General features: G+C 46.4%; 1 long non-coding RNA gene across 1 annotated transcript in view; it reads right to left on the bottom strand.

Annotated features, from left to right (window-relative positions):
* The window catches only part of LOC142814242 (uncharacterized), a 68,630-nt gene extending 49,263 nt beyond the window's left edge, over window positions 1-19,367 (bottom strand). Inside the window, exon 1 of the long non-coding RNA XR_012894879.1 lies at window positions 16,944-19,367. This is a non-coding gene — a long non-coding RNA (uncharacterized LOC142814242). The remainder of the gene's footprint in view (window positions 1-16,943) is intronic.
* Window positions 19,368-21,662: the final 2,295 nt, after the last annotated feature.

Raw genomic sequence — 21,662 nt, 5'->3', positions numbered from 1 at the left:
CTCCAATCTCTTTCCGCCAGTTCCCTTCTAAAACAAGAGGAAAACCATAATGAAAAATTGGGGTAATTCAGGTTATCCGAATGCTACGAAACTTCGTGTTCTTATCTGATGACGTCGCTGATATTGTTTCTCTCGGTAATATAAGGGCGACGACGATTATTTCAAATTTGTAGAGAAAAGCAAACTCACTAAATTTTTCTGGCTAGAGCAAGAAACAACTAGTGATTGCAATCATTTATTGGGAATGCAGCTCGCATCGAAACACCACTTGAAGCGGCTACAGATTTGGATAGGTAAATCCTGTCTTCCAAGGCGTGCAGAATGACCGAATCAACGGGTTTTCAACCGTTTAATTCGGGATCCTTAGCCAGGAAACAATCGAACTTGACTGGTTGCTGGCGACAGTCTCCACGTCAGGGGGTCATGTCATGGCCATTGACAATACCGAGGTCCTATCTATGTGCACTGTTCTGTGCGAGACGCCCAAATCAGGGCCACCACCTATCCCACCGACCCACCACCAGTAACCCTCAGACGTCTCCATCCTGGGTCACAAGGCGAACCCGCGGGTCACCTTAAGGTGGGTCTCCCATCGCCGAGGCAGTCGCTAAACGACTCGTCTCGGCTCTGGTGGTAGTATCGTGTTTGTGGGACCTTTTATACAATAATGTTTGTCTCCCGACCTTGGATCGGCAATGTTACTCATGAGTCGACTTACTAAGACTCAGATCGAAGCAGTAGTCTAAGCCTCAGGGAGTTTCGATGAATAATATTTCGCTCAGCTTGAGTCCGAGTGATTCCAGTTGCGAAAATATTTAGTGACTCTGACCCCCGTATTCTAGATCTTTCCTTCACTAAACGCTTCGCCCTCACTTGAGAAAGCCGATGGGAGCACCATCTCTAGGCACGGCTAGTCACTGCATATCAGCGATAGTCTGCTGCGATTCTTGAGTAGCGCAGCGTCATTTTCAGCCGAGTGGTGGCGCAGTGCTCAACTCTGTCAAGTGAAGGGTGAAAGTAGAGTGGAGGAGCGTTTGTGAATACGGGGGTGAGTCTGGTTGAGCACAACTGTAGTGAGTTTGCGTGTATGTGAGCCTTAATCGCGGAATATATTACTTGAGTGAGTCTGAGTTAGCTTCACATTTGTTCCCGACCTACGTTTCCGATTACTTCAAAATAGCCTACTGTCATGGCGTATTGACGTGGTTGAAGGCAGGAGACGGAATGGTCAGATCAAACTGTTTATTTGGGTGAACCTGTGCCCACTAAACCGGAAAGACGGGTTACGGTAGCACACTTGCACTGATAGGGGTGCATGCAGCGTCGGCCGTCGATCAACTGACAAGCGGCGAAACGCGTCAGCATTTATAAACTTGCCACTGAATGTTCTAGTGTTATCGCTAGCGGTGACGTAGGTTCCAGAATAATCTCTACAGTTCGCGGAGTGGGCGTGATCTTATCGAAATGATCTACTACAGTCCTGAAGCTTCTCGAAGACTGCAGACGCGGTTTGCTCTGAGAATCGCGGAGTGTATTGGGGCGATAACGAAACTTGAGAAAAGGAACGTGGCATTTGCCCCCTCTGTAAAAGGCGTCTTCCCGATGCTTTAACGGAAGATGAAAGTACAACAATAATGCAAGAAAGTAAAGGAATAAATTATAATACAGCAATAATACGAAAACAAAACACTGTTTCAATTCGTTAACGCGCATGAAACAGCTTGAGGCGCGTGACATGGACGACTTCAGGTCGCGATCGGCGTCGTTGAGAGTTCGTAGTATCGTCGGGGACAACCTCGTAATCGAGTGGGCCGAGACGTCAAACCACCTGTAGGGTCCGAAGTACCGTCGCAGAAGCTTTTCACTGAGTCCACGTCGGCGTATCGGCGTCCACACCCAAACACGTTCACCGGGCTGGTGTTCCACGAAGCGTCGTCGAACATTGTAACAGCGGCTGTCAGTCGTCTGTTAGTTCTTGATACGGAGGTGCGCAAGTTGTCGGGCTTCTTCGGTGTGCTGGAGGTACTCATTCACATCGAGGTTTTCTTTGTGGGTGACGTTGGGTAACATGGAATCGAGCGTCGTTGCCGGGCTCCTTCCGTAGTTTAATTTGTATGGACTTATCAACGTCTCCTTCTGCACCACTGTGTTGTATGCGAAGGTCACGTACGGAAGAATGCCGTCCCACGTCTTCTGTGTAACATCGACGTATACATAGCCAGCATGTCGGCGATCGTCTTGTTTAGCCGCTCGGTGAGGCCATTGGTCTGTGGGTGGTACGCTGTCGTCCGGCGGTGGTTTGTCTGGCTGTATGCCAAGATCGCTTGAGTTAGGTCAGCAGTAAATGCCGTTCCTCTGTCGGGGATGAGAACCTCCGGGGTGCCGTGACGTAAGACGATATTTTCGGCGAAGAACTTGGCTACCTCGGATGCACTGCTTTTGGGCAGGGCTTGCGAAGACCGCCTCTAATAGGCGCAGAGGCCCAGAAATCGGCGCACATCTTTCTTGTCAGTGGGCGGTGGGAAGTCGGTGATGGCGGCTGTGTTCCGTGGATCGGGACGGACTCCAAAATTGCTAATAACTTGTCCCAGGAATAAAAGCTCCTCGTACGCAAATCTGCACTTTTCTGGCTTAGGGGTGAGTCCGGACGTCTTGATGGCTTGAAGTACAGCTTCAAGACGCCGAAGATGCTCGTCAGAACTCGAGGAAAACACAACGACGTCATCCAAGTACACAAGTCAAGTCTGCTACTTCAATCCTACCAGTACTGTATTCATAACTCGTTGAAAAGTAACAGGCGCTGACCAAAGACTGAAGGGCATCACTCGAAGAGGCCATCCGGTGTCATAAACGCCGTCTTCTCTCGGTCGCTTTCGTCGACTTCGATTTGCCAATAGACAGTCTTGAGGTCCATTTACGAAAATTATTTGGCGTTATGGAGCCGATCCAGTGCGTCGTCTATTCGTGGAAGAGGATACACGTTATTTTTGTGATTTTGTTCAGGAGGCGATAATCGACGCAGAAACGTAGGGTTCCATTCTTTTTCTTCGCTAACACCACGGGGACATCCATGGACTCTTGGACGGCTGGATGATGTCATTCCGTAGCATTTTATCAACTTGTCTCTTTATGGCCTCACCTTCTCGCGTCGAAACCTTGTACGGACTCTGACGGAGTGGTTTGACATTTTCCTCGGTTATGATGTGATGTTTCGTGAATGGGGTCTGCTGAATTTTTCGATGATGACGAAAAGCAATCTTCGTATAGCAGGAGCAGAATCTTGAGCTGTTTTTGCTTATGGTTCGGAAGGCTAGGATTGACGTCGAAAGCTGAGGGAGGGGCTTGGTTCCTCTGAGCAGGTTCCACAGAATCGCCGAGGGCAGTAGCACTGGGGGCTTCCACAATTTCTTCGATGTATGCGACCGTCGTTCCTTTGTTCACGTGTTTGTACTCATTGCTGGAATTCGTGAGCATAACCGTTGCTTTGCCTTCCCGCAGCTCTGCGAATCCTTTTGCGACGCAAATATATCGGGTGACCAACAAGATCTGACTGCCTTCAACGACGCCTTCAAAGTTGGTGAGACAGGATTTCTGAAGAACCAGCGCGCAGAAGGATACAAAACACGCACACATAAATGGCGCAAACAAAAAAGATATGTTTGCGCCTTTTATGTGGGCCGGTTTTCTATGTTCATGTGCGCTGATTCTTGAAAAAAAGTTTGAAGTAGCGTTGGTGAAAATTTTACATAGATTGCAAAAACGATGTGGTGGACCCTTTTGCTGAGTTTTGATATTGAAGGTAGGTTTAGTGTTCTTTCAAATGGAGTGCGTAGAGAAATTAGACGGTAGCTGTGTAGTCACTGCAGAATATTTGACACCACCACATCCGTCACTCATGCAAGAATTTAAGAAAAGTGGGGAAACTTGCACTAATCACGCAAGGCTTGAAACAGCGAAACTGGGTGATTATTTAGTCTAATCTGGTTGCTTGTATGCTGTTGCTAGGGGTTAGCTAGGTGACGCTATAGGTTCTTTCTGTGCTTTAGCTCGGTGATGCTCGGTTGTTTTTACGTTGTTGCAAGGCGTTAGCCATAGGTGTTGCTAGGTTGTTTCCTGGTTGCCTCTATTTCTTTGTTAGCTAGGCGATGATAGGCTCTTTCTAAATTGGTTTAAGGCTATTTTTAATTTGTTTTTGAGATGTTTGCAAGGTTTAGATAGGTGACGTGAGGGTATTTCTTGGGTTGCTTCTAGGAAGTTACTGGGCTTTAGCTGGTTCTCGTGAGGTTGTTTCTTGGTTATCGTGTGCTTTGTTGAAACTCACTCTTTCAGCATTCCTATTTCAAGTGCGAGACCTTGGGGAAGCTTCGGCATTTTTGTTAGTGAGACAATGGCAGAGCATTTGTCAGTCCTACAATGTCGCATTTCGGCGTCGGTGGTGCCATCCACACTACCACTGCGCATGCTCATGTCTCGTGCCGTTCGCTCGTGTCACGTGCTGGTCCAGAAACACACTTGCAAGACTGTGGCTCCAGGACCGTTAAAGGATAATATACCACTAGGCGCTCAGCAAGCCGAGTATGCACAGTGGGGGTGCGCACCTGTCTCCCGTATTCCTCTTCCTCAAACGCGGGTGGTGTGGTGGATCGCGCGTTCGGAATTCAGTAATGGGCGTCGTTACTTGGCTTTCGCTTGACTTGACGCTTTGCTGTAGACTCGAGTATATGTGTTAGAAGCAACGGTACTTCAACCAGTAGTGGGGCACAGCCCAACAGCAGCGTCCAACCACTCGTTGAAGGCAACGTTTCTCCTTCATTCAATAAATAGGAATAATAAGGACGGTTTAACAATGAAGCATTACCAAATAAAACGTAATTGTGCAACATTCACACGAAATCCCCACCACTCTGCAACGCATTTAGTCGAGTTGTCCCCTTGGAAAGATGCGGGTTACTTTTTTCTTTCTATCGCTTTATTTCTGTTATTCCTTTCTTTCTTTCCTTCTCTTCCGTTTTCTCTCTCCCTCTTTTAATGTCTTGAGAGCTAAACTTCGCAAAACAGACTAATGAATAGGCAAGGAGCTTCATCCCGAGGATCGAGGTAGTGCAGTTCTAGAGAAGACCTCCGGTTAGCTGTTAGCAAATATTATGTTGAAGCCGGTGGTCCTTACCCTACAACTCTCTCATTTTCGATTAACTCTCGGACTTGCTGCCCTCAGTAGTGGGGATTGCCCAATTAGTGCGGCGCATACTCACCTGAAGGGTTCTGCACGACGCAGTGAAAGTTACCGAGAGCAAACACTACGGAAGAGGAATAGAGCTCGCGCTTGTTCATTATGATGATAATTTTTCTGCACATTCTACTCACCAGAATTTCTTCTGCCAGTTAAGCAGTTTCGCTATTGAAGAAAAGAAACAAACCGACTGAGTGTCTAAGACAGGCAATGTTGTACCTTTAGACCAGCGTTAGGCGCCCTTGCTAAGTCTATAGGGCCAAAATGTATGAATGCGATGCAGCCGGGGCTGCATAAAAAATTGGGTGGAGGTAATTTGCAGACAAAGCGTTGAAATTCGGTGAATTGGCACAATTTTGTAATACTTCAATAATGATTACTAATGATTACACCTATTTTAGGCAGGCATGCCACGAAGTTGCAATGAAACATAGGTCACAAGCGAATATCCCAGTTTAAGTCAAAACTGTCATGCCAACCTTCAGGTTGGAAATGGCTAAGGTAACTGAAACGGGGTTGGACGCCTGGCCATGGGCCACATAATACCGTCAAGAGGACCTTATTTGACCCACGGGTCACAGGCTCCCAACCTTTGTGTCAGGCAATAACCAACAATTCAACTTTAGCTCGGTACTAGTACCAACAGACTGTTGTGTCTTGCAATGGCATAGGAAGCGCTTTTGATGGATACGTCAACGCGGGATCGTGTTCAGTGTTCTCGAGTAATAAACTGCCCTGGCTTTCCAAAATAACTGTGTGGTCATTAAAAGAGATCAAAACACTGCTAGAATAAAAAATATAACTGATATTTAAGTGAGAACAAATGCTGTGCTCTTTTTCCTTTTTTTATTCTTGTCTAATATCCATTAGGTGTGGCTGGAAATGGCGAAAAAAAAGTCAATTTCTCGCAGTCAAAGAAATTACGAACTTAATACCATGAGTACTGTAGGAAGGCAGAAGTTGTGCACAAAAATTAAACAAAATGAAGTTACACTAAGATGCATAACATAAGAAGTAACAACATGCATGAGAATTCCTATTCCGGCCAGTAACTTCGTCGATGGTGCTTGGCGCGTACCCATTGCTGAACGGCTGTTGATGAACAGATGACACGTCGGCACTGATAGTATTAGGACGCAAGAATTCGACTGACGGGGAAAAAAAAGCAGATGAAGTGGTCGCCACGCCTTAGTAGCGGGTCGTGGACCTTTGCATGGCAATTACATCCTGCATTCTGGACGGTAGTGACGCGTACAAGTTGTCAATGAAACTGCGTTCATTTTGGAGGCGTATCCATCCTTCGACAGCGCTTCATAGCTCATCAGCGGATGAACTGTGTAACCCTCTTCTACACAGCCTGAGCTTCATTCTGTCACATGCGGCCTCGATGATGCTGACGTCTGCCCCATTTGGGGACCCACCTCAGGCACCGCACCCTTCTCATGAACTCTTCAATAACCTTTGCAGTGTGAACAGGTGACAAGTCTTGTTGAAAGAAGAAGTCCCCGTCAGAAAAAGGCCCGTCCAACGCGTAAGGTATCACGACATTATCGAGGATGTGACAGTACTTTACCGTTGTCTGGTGTCCCTCAATGCGGTGCAACACACCAAGCTCATCACGAGACGTAGCGCCCCAGACATTCACAGCCGTGCGTCCGCTCGATGCTACTTCTTGCACGTAGAGGGGGTCGTACCGAGCATTGACAGGGCTCTCCACACATTGCTTTTGGTCCCAGCGTGTGGTGCACGTGGACTCGTCAGAAAAAAATACTGTTTTCCAGTCGTCCGTGGTCCAGGAGCCGTGCTCATTTGCGAAGTTAAGACGTGCCGTCCTGTTAGACAAGGAGAGGCACGGCTTCTGGGCCGCAATGTGCCTCTTCAGTTTACCTTCTGGTAGCCATCGTTTTATTGTCGACGTGCTTGCAGACACTCCAGAGGCTGCACCAATCTCTCTGGCAGTACTGAAGGGGCTTGCCTTCGCGGCGTCGCGGATGTCGGCGTCCTGAGCAGCAGTCGTTGCACGACGGTGCCGTTTATGTGGAGCGTCACAGATGCGGCCTTCCTTCTTATAAGCTTGGATGATGCGATTTGCGGTCTTATCAGACCTCCCTATCACACGTGCTTTTTGGCGCTGAGTGTTTCTGGGACAATTCAACTATCCACAGGCGTTCATTTTTAGGCCCTCGGGACATTTTCCAATGTGATGAAGCTTTCCAGTGTTTCACAGTGCGCTCTAGACACCGCTACTTTCACGTAATACGGTAAGCGGCGCATTAGTCTGGAATTCCCAATTGAATAAAATGAAGCACACAAAAATAGCAAGGCTATATATCACGTGTTTTGTGAAGCTGGGCTTGTCGAGCAGAAAATGTGGTCTTCAAGACACGGTGGCAGTTATCATTTTTGAAGCTGATATCACTGCAGGGCCAAACGAGGGCGAACGTGAAAGCATATAGGGGCGATGTACATTCGCACCAACAACCAAACCCTCTCCCGATAACTCAAAATTATGTCACGAGCGGCGCTACTGTACAACATCGCAGTGCGCTCAGCTGCGCACTCGCGTGGTGTAGCTCATACTGAGCGGGATAGTACGGGCACAGGAAATTTTCCGCCGTCTGACTGTCAGACGTTCGCGCGTAATTGTATTCTCAATATTCTCATAACGAATAATACTATCACATATTACAACACGTGTACCTGTCCGGCAATAATTTGAATACCACGCGTGAGCAAACCGCCAGAAAAGTTTCAGCGAAGTTGTCAATCTGTGGAACAGTTAACTGCATGAGGTTACGCCGTTGTCAAGGGCAACGCCGTGGTTTGGATTTCGCGCAATGAATACTATCGGCAAATAAGGGGCATCAGGCTACATTGATTATTGCTGCACTCTCCAGCAGAGGCAAATTTTCATATATGTTTAGAAAGCTCACGTTTACGGACTAGTTGGTGCACTCTTTCAGAAACGAAAGATTGCACACACTCACACACACAAAAACACCGCACGCGAAAAACAGAGACGATGGCACCTGCGCACAGATGTTCGTTAGCGCAGATGTCGTCGTTTCCAGTGCCTTTCGTGTTCTCTGTTTTTTTTTTTCGAAAAATGCTTCATTTCTGAAATACTCTGAGCAAATGGATAGGGTAAGGATACAAAGTAGCTTGTAGTTTTAGTTTTTTTTTAGTTTAACGTTAACAATTCTGACCCAGGTCCGCTTGGTGCCAGCGCAGTATTCTACCACTGAGCTACACCGGTGCTTGTGACTTGTCGTCAAACATGCCTTAGGCAGGCTTGATGTCGGGAGAGCAATCGCGTTAATACGCCTTATGAAGCGTTTTACAAAAGTGAAAGAACAACCGGTCATCGCACAATGCGAATAGGGGAACGAGTGCGCCGTCCTATGCTCCAAACCATCACAAAAGCTTGTCCTTGTTCCCCTATTAACTTTGGCACATACCAACTTCAGCCATCAGCCACTGCATGGACAACTGGCACGAAATTCCTTGCAAGTGTTTAGCAGATACCACGCTTCTCAGAAGAATGGCGAAAAATAGCATAGCGAATGCCAGCCTACTACCCAAAAGTTTATTATTAATGCCCTAGTGGGTACCAAGCAAGTCTGCTTGCAGTAGTTACCCAATGAGTGTTCTGAAAAGGCTCTGAAAGGCCGCTCTTCTAGCTTTCGCTGTGATTGTGCTGCGCCTACCACACAGGGATGGTGTTTTTTTTATAATTTCATGCGATGTGGTTACGGACATCGGCGGTGGCGGAGGCGGCGGAACGCCAAGGTGGCGAGTGACCCATGTTGTGATCTCATAACAGATTTTGCTGTAAAAAGATGGATGTTTTACTTCTGAAGAGGGAAGTGCCCCTCCTTGCCCTGCCGTGTGCAATCTTCAGCGCAGATTTCGTCTTTTGGAGGAGCAAAGAGCCCTTTTTATGGTAAGTGCGCAATTCCCGCGGAAAATGTTTTAGTGTGTAGGCTCCTGGTTTTGTTATGCACAAAACTCAAGGTTCCAGGCTAATGCTTTACAATAGTGGTCATGCCACTAAAAAAAATCACTCCTAGGACAATTCTTTGAGTCTGGTAGGCCGCGAAAGACAGGCGTATTCAGAAACTGTGCTCTGCAAAGGGTAGAACCGGCTTCAGGCTCCCAGGTTTCTGGCAATGGTCAAATAGAACAGAGTTTGTAAAAGGTCATGGCGATTTCAAATCGGCAGTCTTTCTTGCACTGTTTTCCGCTCCAGGCAAAGAGAGGTGTGACTATGACGGCACCGAGGTTGCTATGACAGAAACGAACGGAACCAGTGTCAGCGGTTGAAGTGAAAGGTGCCCTTCATTTGTCGCAGTCGTTGGGAAAGAGGTGGCGATAACTTGGCTCGTCGATATAAATGGACCACGTGGAAAGAACACGTGGAGCTCACCGCTTCCGCAGGGGGCAGAGGTAGCTGGCTCCCCTGAGTTATGACGTGAGCTGTCAGAACGAGAAGAAAAGCTAACACCGCTGCGAACGAGGCACATTCGCCGATGCCGCGCTCCAATCTCTTTCCGCCAGCTCCCTTCTAAAAGAAGAGGAAAACCATAATGAAAAATTTGGGGCAATTCGGGTTATCCGAATGTTACAAAACTTCGCGTTCTTATCTGATGACGTCGCCGATATTGTTTCTTTTTGTTATTTAAGGGCGACGACGATTATTGCAAATTTGTAGAGAGAAGCAAACTCACTAAATTTTTCTGGTTAGAGCAAGAAACAACTAGTGATTGCAATCATTTAATGGGAATGCAGCTCACATCGAAACACCACTTGAAGCGGCTACAGATTTGGATAGGTAAATCCTGTCTTCCAAGGCGTGCAGAATGACCGAATCAACGGTTTTTCAACCGTTTAATTCGGGATCCTTAGCCAGGAAACAATCAAACTTGACTGGTTGCTAGCGACAGTCTCCACGTCAGGGGGTCATGTCATGGCCGTTGACAATACCGAGGTCCTATCCATGTCCACTGTTCTGTGCGAGACGCCCAAATCAGGGCCACGACCTATCCCACCAACCCACAACCAGTAACCCTCAGACGTCTCCATCCTGGGTCACAAGGCGAACCCGCGGGTCACCTTAAGGTGGGTCTCCCATCGCCGAGGCAGTCGCTAAACGACTGGTCTTGGCTCTGGTGGTAGTATCATGTTTGTGGGACCTTTTATACAATAATGTTTGTCTCCCGACCTTGGATCGGCAATGTTACTCATGAGTCGACTTACTAAGACTCAGATCGAAGCAGGAGTCTAAGCCTCAGTGAGTTTGGATGAATAATATTTCGCTCAGCTTGAGTCCGAGTGATTCCAGTTGCGGAGATATTTAGTGACTCTGACCCCCGTATTCTAGATCTTTCCTTCACTAAACGCTTCGCCCTCACTTGAGAAAGCCGATGGGAGCACCATCTCTAGGCACGGCAAGTCACTGCATATCAGCGATAGTCTGCTGCGATTCTTGAGTAGCGCAGTGTCATTTTCAGCCGAGTGGTGGCGCAGTGCTCAACTCTGTCAAGTGAAGGCTGAAAGTAGAGTGGAGGAGCGTTTGTGAATACGGGGGTGAGTCTGGTTGAGCACAACGGTAGCGAGTTTGCGTGTATGTGAGCCTTAATCGCGGAATATATTACTTGAGTGAGTGTGAGTTAGCTTCACATTTGTTCCCGACCTACGTTCCCGATTACTTAAAAATAGCCTACTGTCATGGCGTATTGACGTGGTTGAAGTCAGGAGACGGAATAGTCAGATCAAACTGTTTATTTGGGTGAACCTGTGCCCACGAAACGGAAAGACGGGTTACGGTAGCACACTTGCACTGATAGGTGTGCATGCAGCGTCGGCCGTCGGTCAACTGACAAGCGGCGAAGCGCGTCAGCATTTATAAACTTGCCATTGAATGTTCTAGCGTTATCGCTGGCGGTGGCGTAGGTTCCAGAATAATCTGTACTGTTCGCAGAGTAGGCGTGATCTTATCGAAATGATCTACTACAGTCCTGAAGCTTCTCGAAGACTGCAGACGCGGTTTGCACTGAGAATCGCGGAGTGTATTGGGGCGATAACGAAACTTGAGAAAAGGAACGTGCAGTTTGCCCCCTCTGTAAAAGGCGTCTTCCCGATGTAATTAACAGAAGATGAAAGTGCAACAATAATGCGAGAAAGTAAATGAATAAATTACAATGCAGTAATAAAACGAAAACAAAACACTGTTTCAATTCGTTAACGCGCATGAAACAGCTCGAGGCGCGTGACATGGACGACTTCAGATCGCGATCAGCGTCGTTGAGAGTTCGTAGTACCGTCGGGGACAACCTCGTAATCGAGTGGGCCGAGACATCGAACCACCTGTAGGGTCCGAAGTACCGTCGCAGAAGCTTTTTACTGAGTCCACGTCGGCGTATCGGCGTCCACACCCAAACACGTTCACCGGGCTGGTGTTCCACGAAGCGTCGTCGAAGATTCTAACGGTGGCTGTCAGTCGTCTGTTGAATCGTGATAGGAAGGTGCGCAAGTTGTCGGGCTTCTTTGGTGTGCTGAAGGTACTCATTCACATCGAGAATTTCTTCGTCGGTGACGTTGGGTAACATGGAATCGAGCATCATTGCCGGGCTCCTTTCGTAGTTTAATTTGTTTGGACTTATCAACGTCTCCTTCTGCACCACTGTGTTGTATGCGAAGGTCACGTACGGAAGAATGCCGTCCCACGTCTTGTGTGTAACATCGACGTATACATAGCCAACATGACGGCGATCGCCTTGTTTAGCCGCTCGGTGAGCCCGTTGGTCTGTGGGTGGTACGCTGTCGTCCGGTGGTGGTTTGTCTGGCTGTATGCCAAGATCGCTTGAGTTAGATCAGCAGTAAATGCCGTTACTCTGTCGGTGACGAGAACCTCCGGGGTGCCATGACGTAAGACGATATTTTCGACAAAGAACTTAGCTACCTCGTATGCACTGCCTTCGGGCAGGGCTTGCCAAGACCGCCTATAATAGGCGCACAGACCCAGAAATCGGCGCATAGCCTTCTTGTCAGTGGGCGGTGGGAAGACGGCGATGGCGCCTGTTTTCCGCGGATCGGGACGGACTCCGAAATTGCTAATCACTTGTCCCAGGAACAAAAGCTCCTCGTACGCAAATCTGCACTTTTCTGGCTTCAGGGTGAGTCCGGACGTCTTGATGGCTTGAAGTACAGCTTCAAGGTGCCGAAGATGCTCGTCGAAACTCGAGGAAAACACGACGACGTCATCCAAGTACACACGTCAAGTCTGCTACTTCAATCCTGCAAGTACTGTATTCATAACTCGTTGAAAAGTAACAGGCGCTGACCAAAGACCGAAGGGCATCACTCGAAGAGGCCATCCGGTGTCATAAACGCCGTCTTCTCTCGGTCGCTTTCGTCGACTTCGATTTGCAAATAGCCAGTCTTGAGGCCCATTTACGAAAATTACTTGGCCTTATGGAGTCGATCCAGTGCGTCGTCTATTCGTGGATGAGGATACACGTTATTTTTGTGATTTTGTTCAGGAGGCGATAATCGACGCAGAAACGTAGGGTTCCATTCTTTTTCTTTGCTAACACCACGGGGACGCCCATGGACTCTTGGACGGCTGGATGATGTCATTCCGTAGCATTTTATCAACTTGTCTCTTTATGGCCTCACCTTCTCGCGTCGAAACCCTGTACGGACTCTGACGGAGCGGTTTGACATTTTCCTAGGTTATGATGTGATGTTTTGTGAATGGGGTCTGCCGAATTTTTGATGACGACGAGAAGCAATCTTCGTATTGCAGGAGCAGGATCTTGAGCTGTTTTTGCCTATGGTTCGGAAGGCTGGGATTGACGTCGAAAGCTGAGGGAGGGGCTTGGTTCCTCTGAGCAGGTTCCACAGAATCGCCGAGGGCAATAGCGCTCGGGGCTTCCACAATTTCTTCGATGTATGCGACCGTCGTTCCTTTGTTCACGTGTTTGTACTCATTACTGAAATTCGTGAGCATAACCGTTGCTTTGCCTTCCCGCAGCTCTGCAATTCCTCTTGCGACGCAAATATTGCGGGTGACCAACAGGAGCTGACTGCCTTCAACGACGCCTTCCAAGTTGGTGAGACATGATTTCTGAAGAACCAGCGCACAGAAGAATACAAAACACGCACACATAAATGGTGCAAATAAAAACGATGTATTTGCGCCTTTTATGTGTGCGGGTTTTCTATGTTCATGTGCGCTGCTTCTTCAAAAAAGTTTGAAGTAGCGTTGGTGAAAATTTTACATAGATTGCAAAAGTGATGTGCTGGACCTTTTGCTGAGTTTTGATATTGAAGGTAGGCTTACTCTTCTTTCAAATGGAGTGTGTAGAGAAATTAAACGGTAGCTGTGTAGTCATTGCAGAATATTTGACAACACCACATCCGTCACTCATGCAAGTATTTAAGAAAAGCGGAGAAACTTGCACTAATCACGCAAGGCTTGAAACAGCGAAACTGGGCGATTCTTTGGTCTAATCTGGTTGCTTGTATGCTGTTGCTAGGGGTTAGCTAGGTGACGCTATAGGTTCTTTCTGTGCTTTAGCTCGGTGATGCTCGGTTGTTTTTAAGTTGTTGGAAGGCGTTAGCCATAGGTGTTGCTAGGTTGTTTCCTGGTTGCCTCTATTTCTTTGTTAGCTAGGCGATGATAGGCTCTTTCTAAATTGGTTTAAGGCTATTTTTAATTTGTTTTTGAGATGTTTGCAAGGTTTAGATAGGTGACGTGAGGGTATTTCTTGGGTTGCTTCTAGGAAGTTACTGGGCTTTAGCTGGTTCTCGTGAGGTTGTTTCTTGGTTATCGGGTGCTTTGTTGAAACTCACTCTTTCAGCATTCCTATTTCAAGTGCGAGACCTTAGGGAAGCTTCGGCATTTTTGTTAGTGAGACAATGGCAGAGCATTTGTCAGTCCTACAATGTCGCATTTCGGCGTCGGCGGTGCCATCCACACTACCACTGCGCATGCTCATGTCTCGTGCCGTTCGCTCGTGTCACGTGCTGGTCCAGAAACACACTTGCAAGACTGTGGCTCCAGGACCGTTAAAGGATAATATATCACTAGGCGCTCAGCAAGCCGAGCATGCACAGTGGGGGTGCGGACCTGTCTCCCGTATTCCTCTTCCTCAAACGCGGGTGGTGTGGTGGATCGCGCGTTGGGAATTCAGCCAAGGGCGTCGTTACCTGGTTTTCGCTTGACTTGACGCTTTGCTGTAGACTCGAGTATACGTGTTAGAAGCAACAGTACCTTCAACCAGTAGTGGGGCACAGCCCAACAGCAGCGTCCAACCACTCGTTGAAGGCAACGTTTCTCCTTCATTCAATAAATAAGAATAATAAGGACGAAATAACAAATAAGCATTACCAAAAAAAACCTAATTGTGCAACATTCACACGATACCCCCACCACTCTGCAACGCATTTAGTCGAGTTGTCCCCCTGGAAAGATGCGGGTTACTTTTTTCTTTCTATCGCTTTATTTCTCTTCTTCCTTCCTTTCTTTCCTTCCCTTCCGTTTTCTCTCTCCCTCTTTTAATGTCTAGAGAGCTAAACTTCGCAGAACAGACTAATGAATAGGCAAGGAGCTTCATCCCGAGGATCGAGGCAGTGGAGTTCTAGAGAAGAACTCCGGTTAGCTCTTAGCCAATATTATGTTAAAGCCGTTGGGCCTTACCCTACAACTCTCTCATTTTCGATTAACACTCGGACTTGCTGCCCTCAGTAGTGGGGATTGCCCAATTATTGCGGCGAGTATTCACCTGAAAAGTTCTGCACGACGTAGCAAAAGTTACCGAGAGCATACATTACGGAGGAGGAATAGAGCACGCGTATGGTCATTATGATGCTAATTTTTCTACACACTCTACTCACCAAGATTTCTTAAGCCAGTTAAGCAGTTTCGCTATTGAAGAAAAGAAACAAACCGACTGAGTGTCTAAGACAGACAATGTTGTACCTTTAGACCAGGGTTAGGCCCCCTTGCTAAATCTATAGGGCCAAGTTGTATGAATGCGATGCAGCCGGGGCCGCTTAAAAAATTGGGTGCCGCTTATTTGCAGGCAAAGCGTTAAAATTCGGTGAATTGGCACCATTTTGTAAATCTTCAATAATGATAACGCTTATTTTCAGCAGGCATGTCACGAAGTTGCAATGAAACATAGGCCAAAAGCGAATATCCCAGTTTAAGTCAAAACTGCCATGCCAACTTTCAGGTTGGAAATGGCTAAGGAAACTGAAACGGGGTTGGACGCCAGGCCATGGGCCACATAATAGCGTCAAGAGGGCCTCATGTGGCCCGCGGGTCACAGGCTACCAACCTTTGTGTAAGGCAATAACCAACAATTCAACTTTAGCTTGGTAGTAGCAACAAGAGTCTGTTGTGTCTTGCAATGGCATAGGAAGCGCTTTTGATGGATACGTCAACGCGGGATCGTGTTCAGTGTTCTCGAGTAATAAACTGCCCTGGCTTTTCAAAATAACTGTGTGGTCATTAAAAGAGATCAAAACACTGCTAGAATAAAAAAGATAACTGGTACTTAAGTGAGAACAAATGCTGTGCTGTTTTTCCTTTTTTTTATTCTTGTCTAATATCCATTAGGTGTGGCTTGAAATGGCGAAAAAAAAGTCAATTTCTCGCAGTCAAAGAAATTAGGAACTTAATACCATGAGTACTGTAGGAAGGCAGAAGTTGTGCACAAAAATTAAACAAAATGAAGTTACACTAAGATGCATAACATAAGAAGTAACAACATGCATGAGAATTCCTATTCCGGCCAGTAACTTCGTCGATGGTGCTTGGCGCGGACCCAATGCTGAACGGCTGTTGATGAACCGATGACGCGTCGGCACTGATAGTATTAAGACCCAAGAATTCGACTGACGGGAAAGAAAAGCAGATGAAGCGGTCGCCACGCCTTAGTAGCAGGTCGTGGCCCTTTGCATGGCAATTACATCCTGCATTCTGGACGGTAGTGACGCGTACAAATTGTCAATGAAACTGCGTTCATTTTGGAGGCGTATCCATTCTTCGACAGCGCTTCATAGCTCATCAGCGGATGAACTGTGTAACCCTCTTCTACACAGCCTGACCTTCATTCTGTCACATGCGGCCTCAATGATGTTGAGGTCTGCCCCTTTGGGGACCCATTTCAGGCTCCGCACCCTTCTCATGAACTCTTCAATAACCTTTGCAGTGTGAACAGGTGACAATTCTTGCTGAAACAAGAAGTCCCCGTCAGAAAAAGGCCCGTCCAACGCGTAAGGTATCACGACATTATCGGGAATGTGACAGTACTTTACCGTTGTCTGGTGTCCCTCAATGCGGTGCAACACACCAAGTCCATCACGGGACGTAGCGCCCCAGACATTCACAGCCGTGCGTCCGCTCGATGCTACTTTTTGCACGTAGAGGGGGTCGTACCGGGCATTGACAGGGCTCCACACACATTGCTTTTGGTCCCAGCGTGTGGTGCACGTGGACTCGTCAGAAAAAAAATACTGTTTTCTAGTCGTCCGTGGTGCAGGAGCCGTGCTCTTTTGCGAAGTTAAGACGTGCCATCCTGTTAGACAAGGAGAGGCACGGCCTCTGGGCTGCAATGTGGGCACGGAAGCGTGGGCAAGGAATGTGGGCACGGAAGAGGGGGCACGGAAGCGCGATGGAAAGAACAGCCAAAGGCTTACGCACCTGTCTTTTCGTCTTGCAGTACGTCGCTGTTTTCGCGGCCGGCGTACCAGTGGCTGGTCTACGGGAAAGCTTCGCGCTCTCGGACGGAATTCGTGAAGCCGCCCCTTCCCCGGATCTTCCATTATCGGACGGAATCTGTGCTGTTGCCCCTTCACCAGACCTGCCAGAAACAGCTTGCTGGGACCTGACCAACATCGTCGAGCGCCACCTGCAGCACCACCAGTGCGCAGCTGCGACATCAACGTCATCTCGTCCGGATAGGATAAGACCCAGCATCGAGCACTATCACTGCAGTGGGCACGGAAGCGCGATGGAAAGAACAGCCAAAGGCTTACGCACCTGTCTTTTCGTCTTGCAGTACGTCGCTGTTTTCGCGGCCGGCGTACCAGTGGCTGGTCTACGGGAAAGCTTCGCGCTCTCGGACGGAATTCGTGAAGCCGCCCCTTCCCCGGATCTTCCATTATCGGACGGAATCTGTGCTGTTGCCCCTTCACCAGACCTGCCAGAAACAGCTTGCTGGGACCTGACCAACATCGTCGAGCGCCACCTGCAGCACCACCAGTGCGCAGCTGCGACATCAACGTCATCTCGTCCGGATAGGATAAGACCCAGCATCGAGCACTATCACTGCAGTGGGCACGGAAGCGCGATGGAAAGAACAGCCAAAGGCTTACGCACCTGTCTTTTCGTCTTGCAGGTTAGTTATCTTTCTAAACTGCCTTGTCGTAGCTTCCGATCTGATGAACCCTTTATTGTTGTGCTTCCGTGCCCACAAGCCGTTCTCTTGCCTTTTTGTTCTTTGCTACTACTTCTTTGTGGGGATGTAGAAAGCAACCCAGGTCCTGACAACTTAGCAGAACTAGTGAAAACGATGAAGGATTTGAACGAACGTACAAAAAGAATGGAATCAGCGCAAACAACAATATTGGACACCGTATCTGTGTTAAAAGAACAACAACAGTCAGTTTCAGAATCAATAAACGAAATAAAGGACAGACTGGCGAAAGTTGAAAACCAAACCTCCGTTATCGAGCACTGGCAGCATGAAATGAAAGAACTACGCACCACTGTTGAGCGCCTTGAAAAAGACACTAGTAATATGCATTCGCGTCTTGATGACGCAGAGGATCGATCGCGGAGAAACAATCTTGTCTTTTATGGAATTCCAGATGCCGCAGATGAAACTTCTTCGGAATCGGAAAAAAAGATCATCAACCTCCTGACTAATACTATCCAAATTGATGTCACAAGTTCTGATATATGCCGCGCTCACAGAATAGGACGCTATGATTCAGCGAAAGCTCGACCACTTATAACGAAATTTGAAACATTTAAAAAGAGAGAGCTGGTTTTTTCAAAACGAGGTTTGCTAAAGAGCACTGACATAGCAATGAGCGAAGATTTTTGTCAAACAACGCGCAACATAAGAAAAAAACTAATAGAATACGGTAAATCAAAGACCACGTCCTTCAAACTTCGGTATAAAACGCTGACATTCGATGGCAAATCTTACGGATACGACGAAGCGAAGAACTGCATTTTCGAAATACACAGAAAAAAACCCACACACGAGCATGAACGTAGCAGAACTCTTCGCTCAGGTCGTAGGTTACCGCCGAGTTAGGGACATCTGAGGGGAGGAGCCATAAACGAGTGCAAGTGTTCAGTCCTTTTTACCAACATTCGTAGTTATTTTCCCAAGAAAGATGAATTCTGTGGTATTATTGATGACTGTAACGCCGACATTATTGCACTGACAGAAACCTGGCTAAGTAGCAAAATAACAAACCCCGAACTCTTTGAGTGTGCAAACCGTTATACTGTTTACCGAAGTGACAGAACTGGTAGGATTGGTGGTGGCGTCTTGCTCGCTGTTAAAGAATCCATAAATTGTTCTCTTGTGCCAATCAACTCGAATTTAGAACTTATTTGGTGTTGCCTAACAATTAGTTTTAAGAAAATATTATTAGGTGTCTGCTACAGATCCCCATCAAGTGACTCATCTTTTTGTGATGACATTCACGACAGTTTAAATGCGGTTACCATGCGTTTCCCGGGAGTTCAAATTATACTCTTGGGTGATTTTAATTTTCCTGACATCATCTGGTCTCATTCGATCCCTTTTTCTAACCCCTCAACGGCTGAAGCCAATCGGTTCGTTTCAGTTTGCTCTGACTTCGGCTTATCCCAGATAGTCAAACTTCCAACACGTGTAACAAAAAACAAATCATCACTCCTTGATCTGATTCTAACGACATCAACTGATAAAGTTTCTACAGTAACACACATGCCAGGGCTGAGCGATCACGACATCCTGCTCTTCACGATTACAACACCTCATCAAAAGATAAAGCGACAGCGGAAAAAGATTCGAAATTATAAAAAAGCTAATTATGAGGCCATCAACAATGAACTGTGCCTGTTTCTGGCCACTTTTTTACCTAGTTACCTAGAACGCTCCGTCGAAACTAACTGGTTCATTTTAAAAAATAAAATCGGTGAGCTAATAACCAAATATGTCCCTCTTCGGACTGTTTACGCTAACAATAAATCACCATGGTATAGTACATACTTGAATCGATTATCCAATAAGAAAAAACGTTTATTCCGCACAGCTAAACTTCACTCAACACCGTCTCATTGGCTAACATACAAAAACGCTGCAAGCTCATATCTCATAGCACTAAAATCAGCCAAAGTCTCCTTCCTTAAATCCACGCTTCCAAACTTAATACAGGCTAACCCAAAACGCTTTTGGGAGATTATCCGGGGAAATGCTCATAAAAATGGTATATCACTGCTGACAAGTTCTGGGGGCCCTGTACCGGAGCATATGTGTTCTACTCTGCTCAATGAAACTTTCGCTTCGTCATTCTCATCACCTAACCTTCCCGGTCCGATGCCTGAGATCCATCCTACTCAATACCACTCAATGCATCCCATAATCTTCAACTCCACTGGTATCAAAAGCATCATTCAGAAACTAAAATCTAAAGCATCATGCGGGGTAGACGAAATCAATGCAATCTTTTTAAAAAACACTGCTGAATATTGCTCAATCATACTAGAACATATTTACTCGCAATCTTACAACTCGGGTACCTTACCGTTTGACTGGAAAACTGGCAGAGTCATCCCTATTTACAAATCAGGACCATCCCATGACCCACAAAATTATAGACCGATTTCTCTTACATCAGTGCCTTGCAAAATTATGGAGCATATAATTTACACACATCTGGTTAATTTTCTCGAACATAACAACTTCTTCACAGCTTCGCAGCATGGATTTCGCAAAAACTTTTCCTGTGACACTCAGCTCATAGCCTTTACTCATTTTCTCCACTCTAATCTAGATGGCGGTTTTTTAACAGATTGTATATTTCTCGACTTCTCTAAAGCATTCGACAAAGTGAACCATGCACTGCTACTTCATAAACTAAGCGTTCTAAACATCGACACAGCTGTAATTAATTGGATTCGCGCCTTTCTAACATCACGTGTTCAGTTTGTAGCCGCTAACGACGTTAACTCCTCATTGATTCCTGTTGATTCTGGTGTCCCGCAAGGGTCTGTGCTTGGTCCCTTACTATTCCTAATCTATATTAATGATTTGCCTACTAATGTCTCTTCGAAAATATGCCTGTTTGCAGATGACTGCGTCTTGTATAGAAAGGTGACGGATGCCGCAGACATTTCACTAATTCAGGAAGATCTTAATAACATAACTAAATGGTGTCAATTATGGCGTATGGAATTAAACGTTAGAAAATGCAAAAGTATGAGGATTTCCAGTGCTGAAGTGACTTCCCCTACTTACACACTTAATAACATCCCACTAGAATGCGTAACATCGTACAAATACTTGGGTGTCCATATTACCAATAACCTTTCATGGAAAACTCATATTGATTACATAGCCACCAAGGCCACTAGCACATTAGGATATTTTCGCCGGAAGTTTCCTCAAGCGCCATCTTCATTAAAACTACTACTGTACACAACTTTCATTCGTCCGAAGCTTGAGTATGCATCGTCAGTATGGGACACCGGATATCAGAACCACATAAAATTACTAGAAAAAATACAAAATCGCTCAGTCCGCTTCATTTTAAACAATTACCAAAGAACTGCGAGTGTTACTAACATGAAAGACATTCTACACCTTCCATTGCTATCACATCGCCGAAAACTATCTCGACTCTATCTTTTCCATAAAATCTACTACCACAATTCATATTTACATTCTATGCTTCTTCAGCCACCGCCGTACATTTCATCCCGCATCGACCATCGCCAAAAGGTAAACATTCCACACAGCAACACCGTCGGCTTTTCACACTCATTTCTCCCCACAACGACCAGAGACTGGAACAATCTGCCTGCATCACTCACAAGCATAACTAACACCAATAATTTCAAAATCGCACTTCAAAGTTTCATTTCGAGTTAACATCGTTCAGTGTTTGTTTTCATACCTTTTTTTTTTTTTTTTTTTTTTTTTATGCTTCTCGTATTCTAGTTTTGCGAGTGGCTACTTTTTGTACATTATTTTTTTTTTCATTATATCTCTTTTGGCAGTGCATCCAATGATAAAATCTTGTAATTCTTCCAGGACAGTCCAGTGTTTTGATTGCTGTGTTATTCATTTTGGTTCATTGGCCTTTGTTCTTGTAACTGATATTTGTTTAAAGCGTCATCGTGATAATTCATTTCTGT

The sequence above is a fragment of the Rhipicephalus microplus genome, chromosome 4 (assembly GCF_043290135.1).
Source record: "Rhipicephalus microplus isolate Deutch F79 chromosome 4, USDA_Rmic, whole genome shotgun sequence".
Taxonomy (NCBI): domain Eukaryota; kingdom Metazoa; phylum Arthropoda; class Arachnida; order Ixodida; family Ixodidae; genus Rhipicephalus; species Rhipicephalus microplus.
The sequence above is the reverse complement of the archived record's forward strand: the minus strand, read 5'-3'. Positions and strand labels throughout refer to the sequence as shown.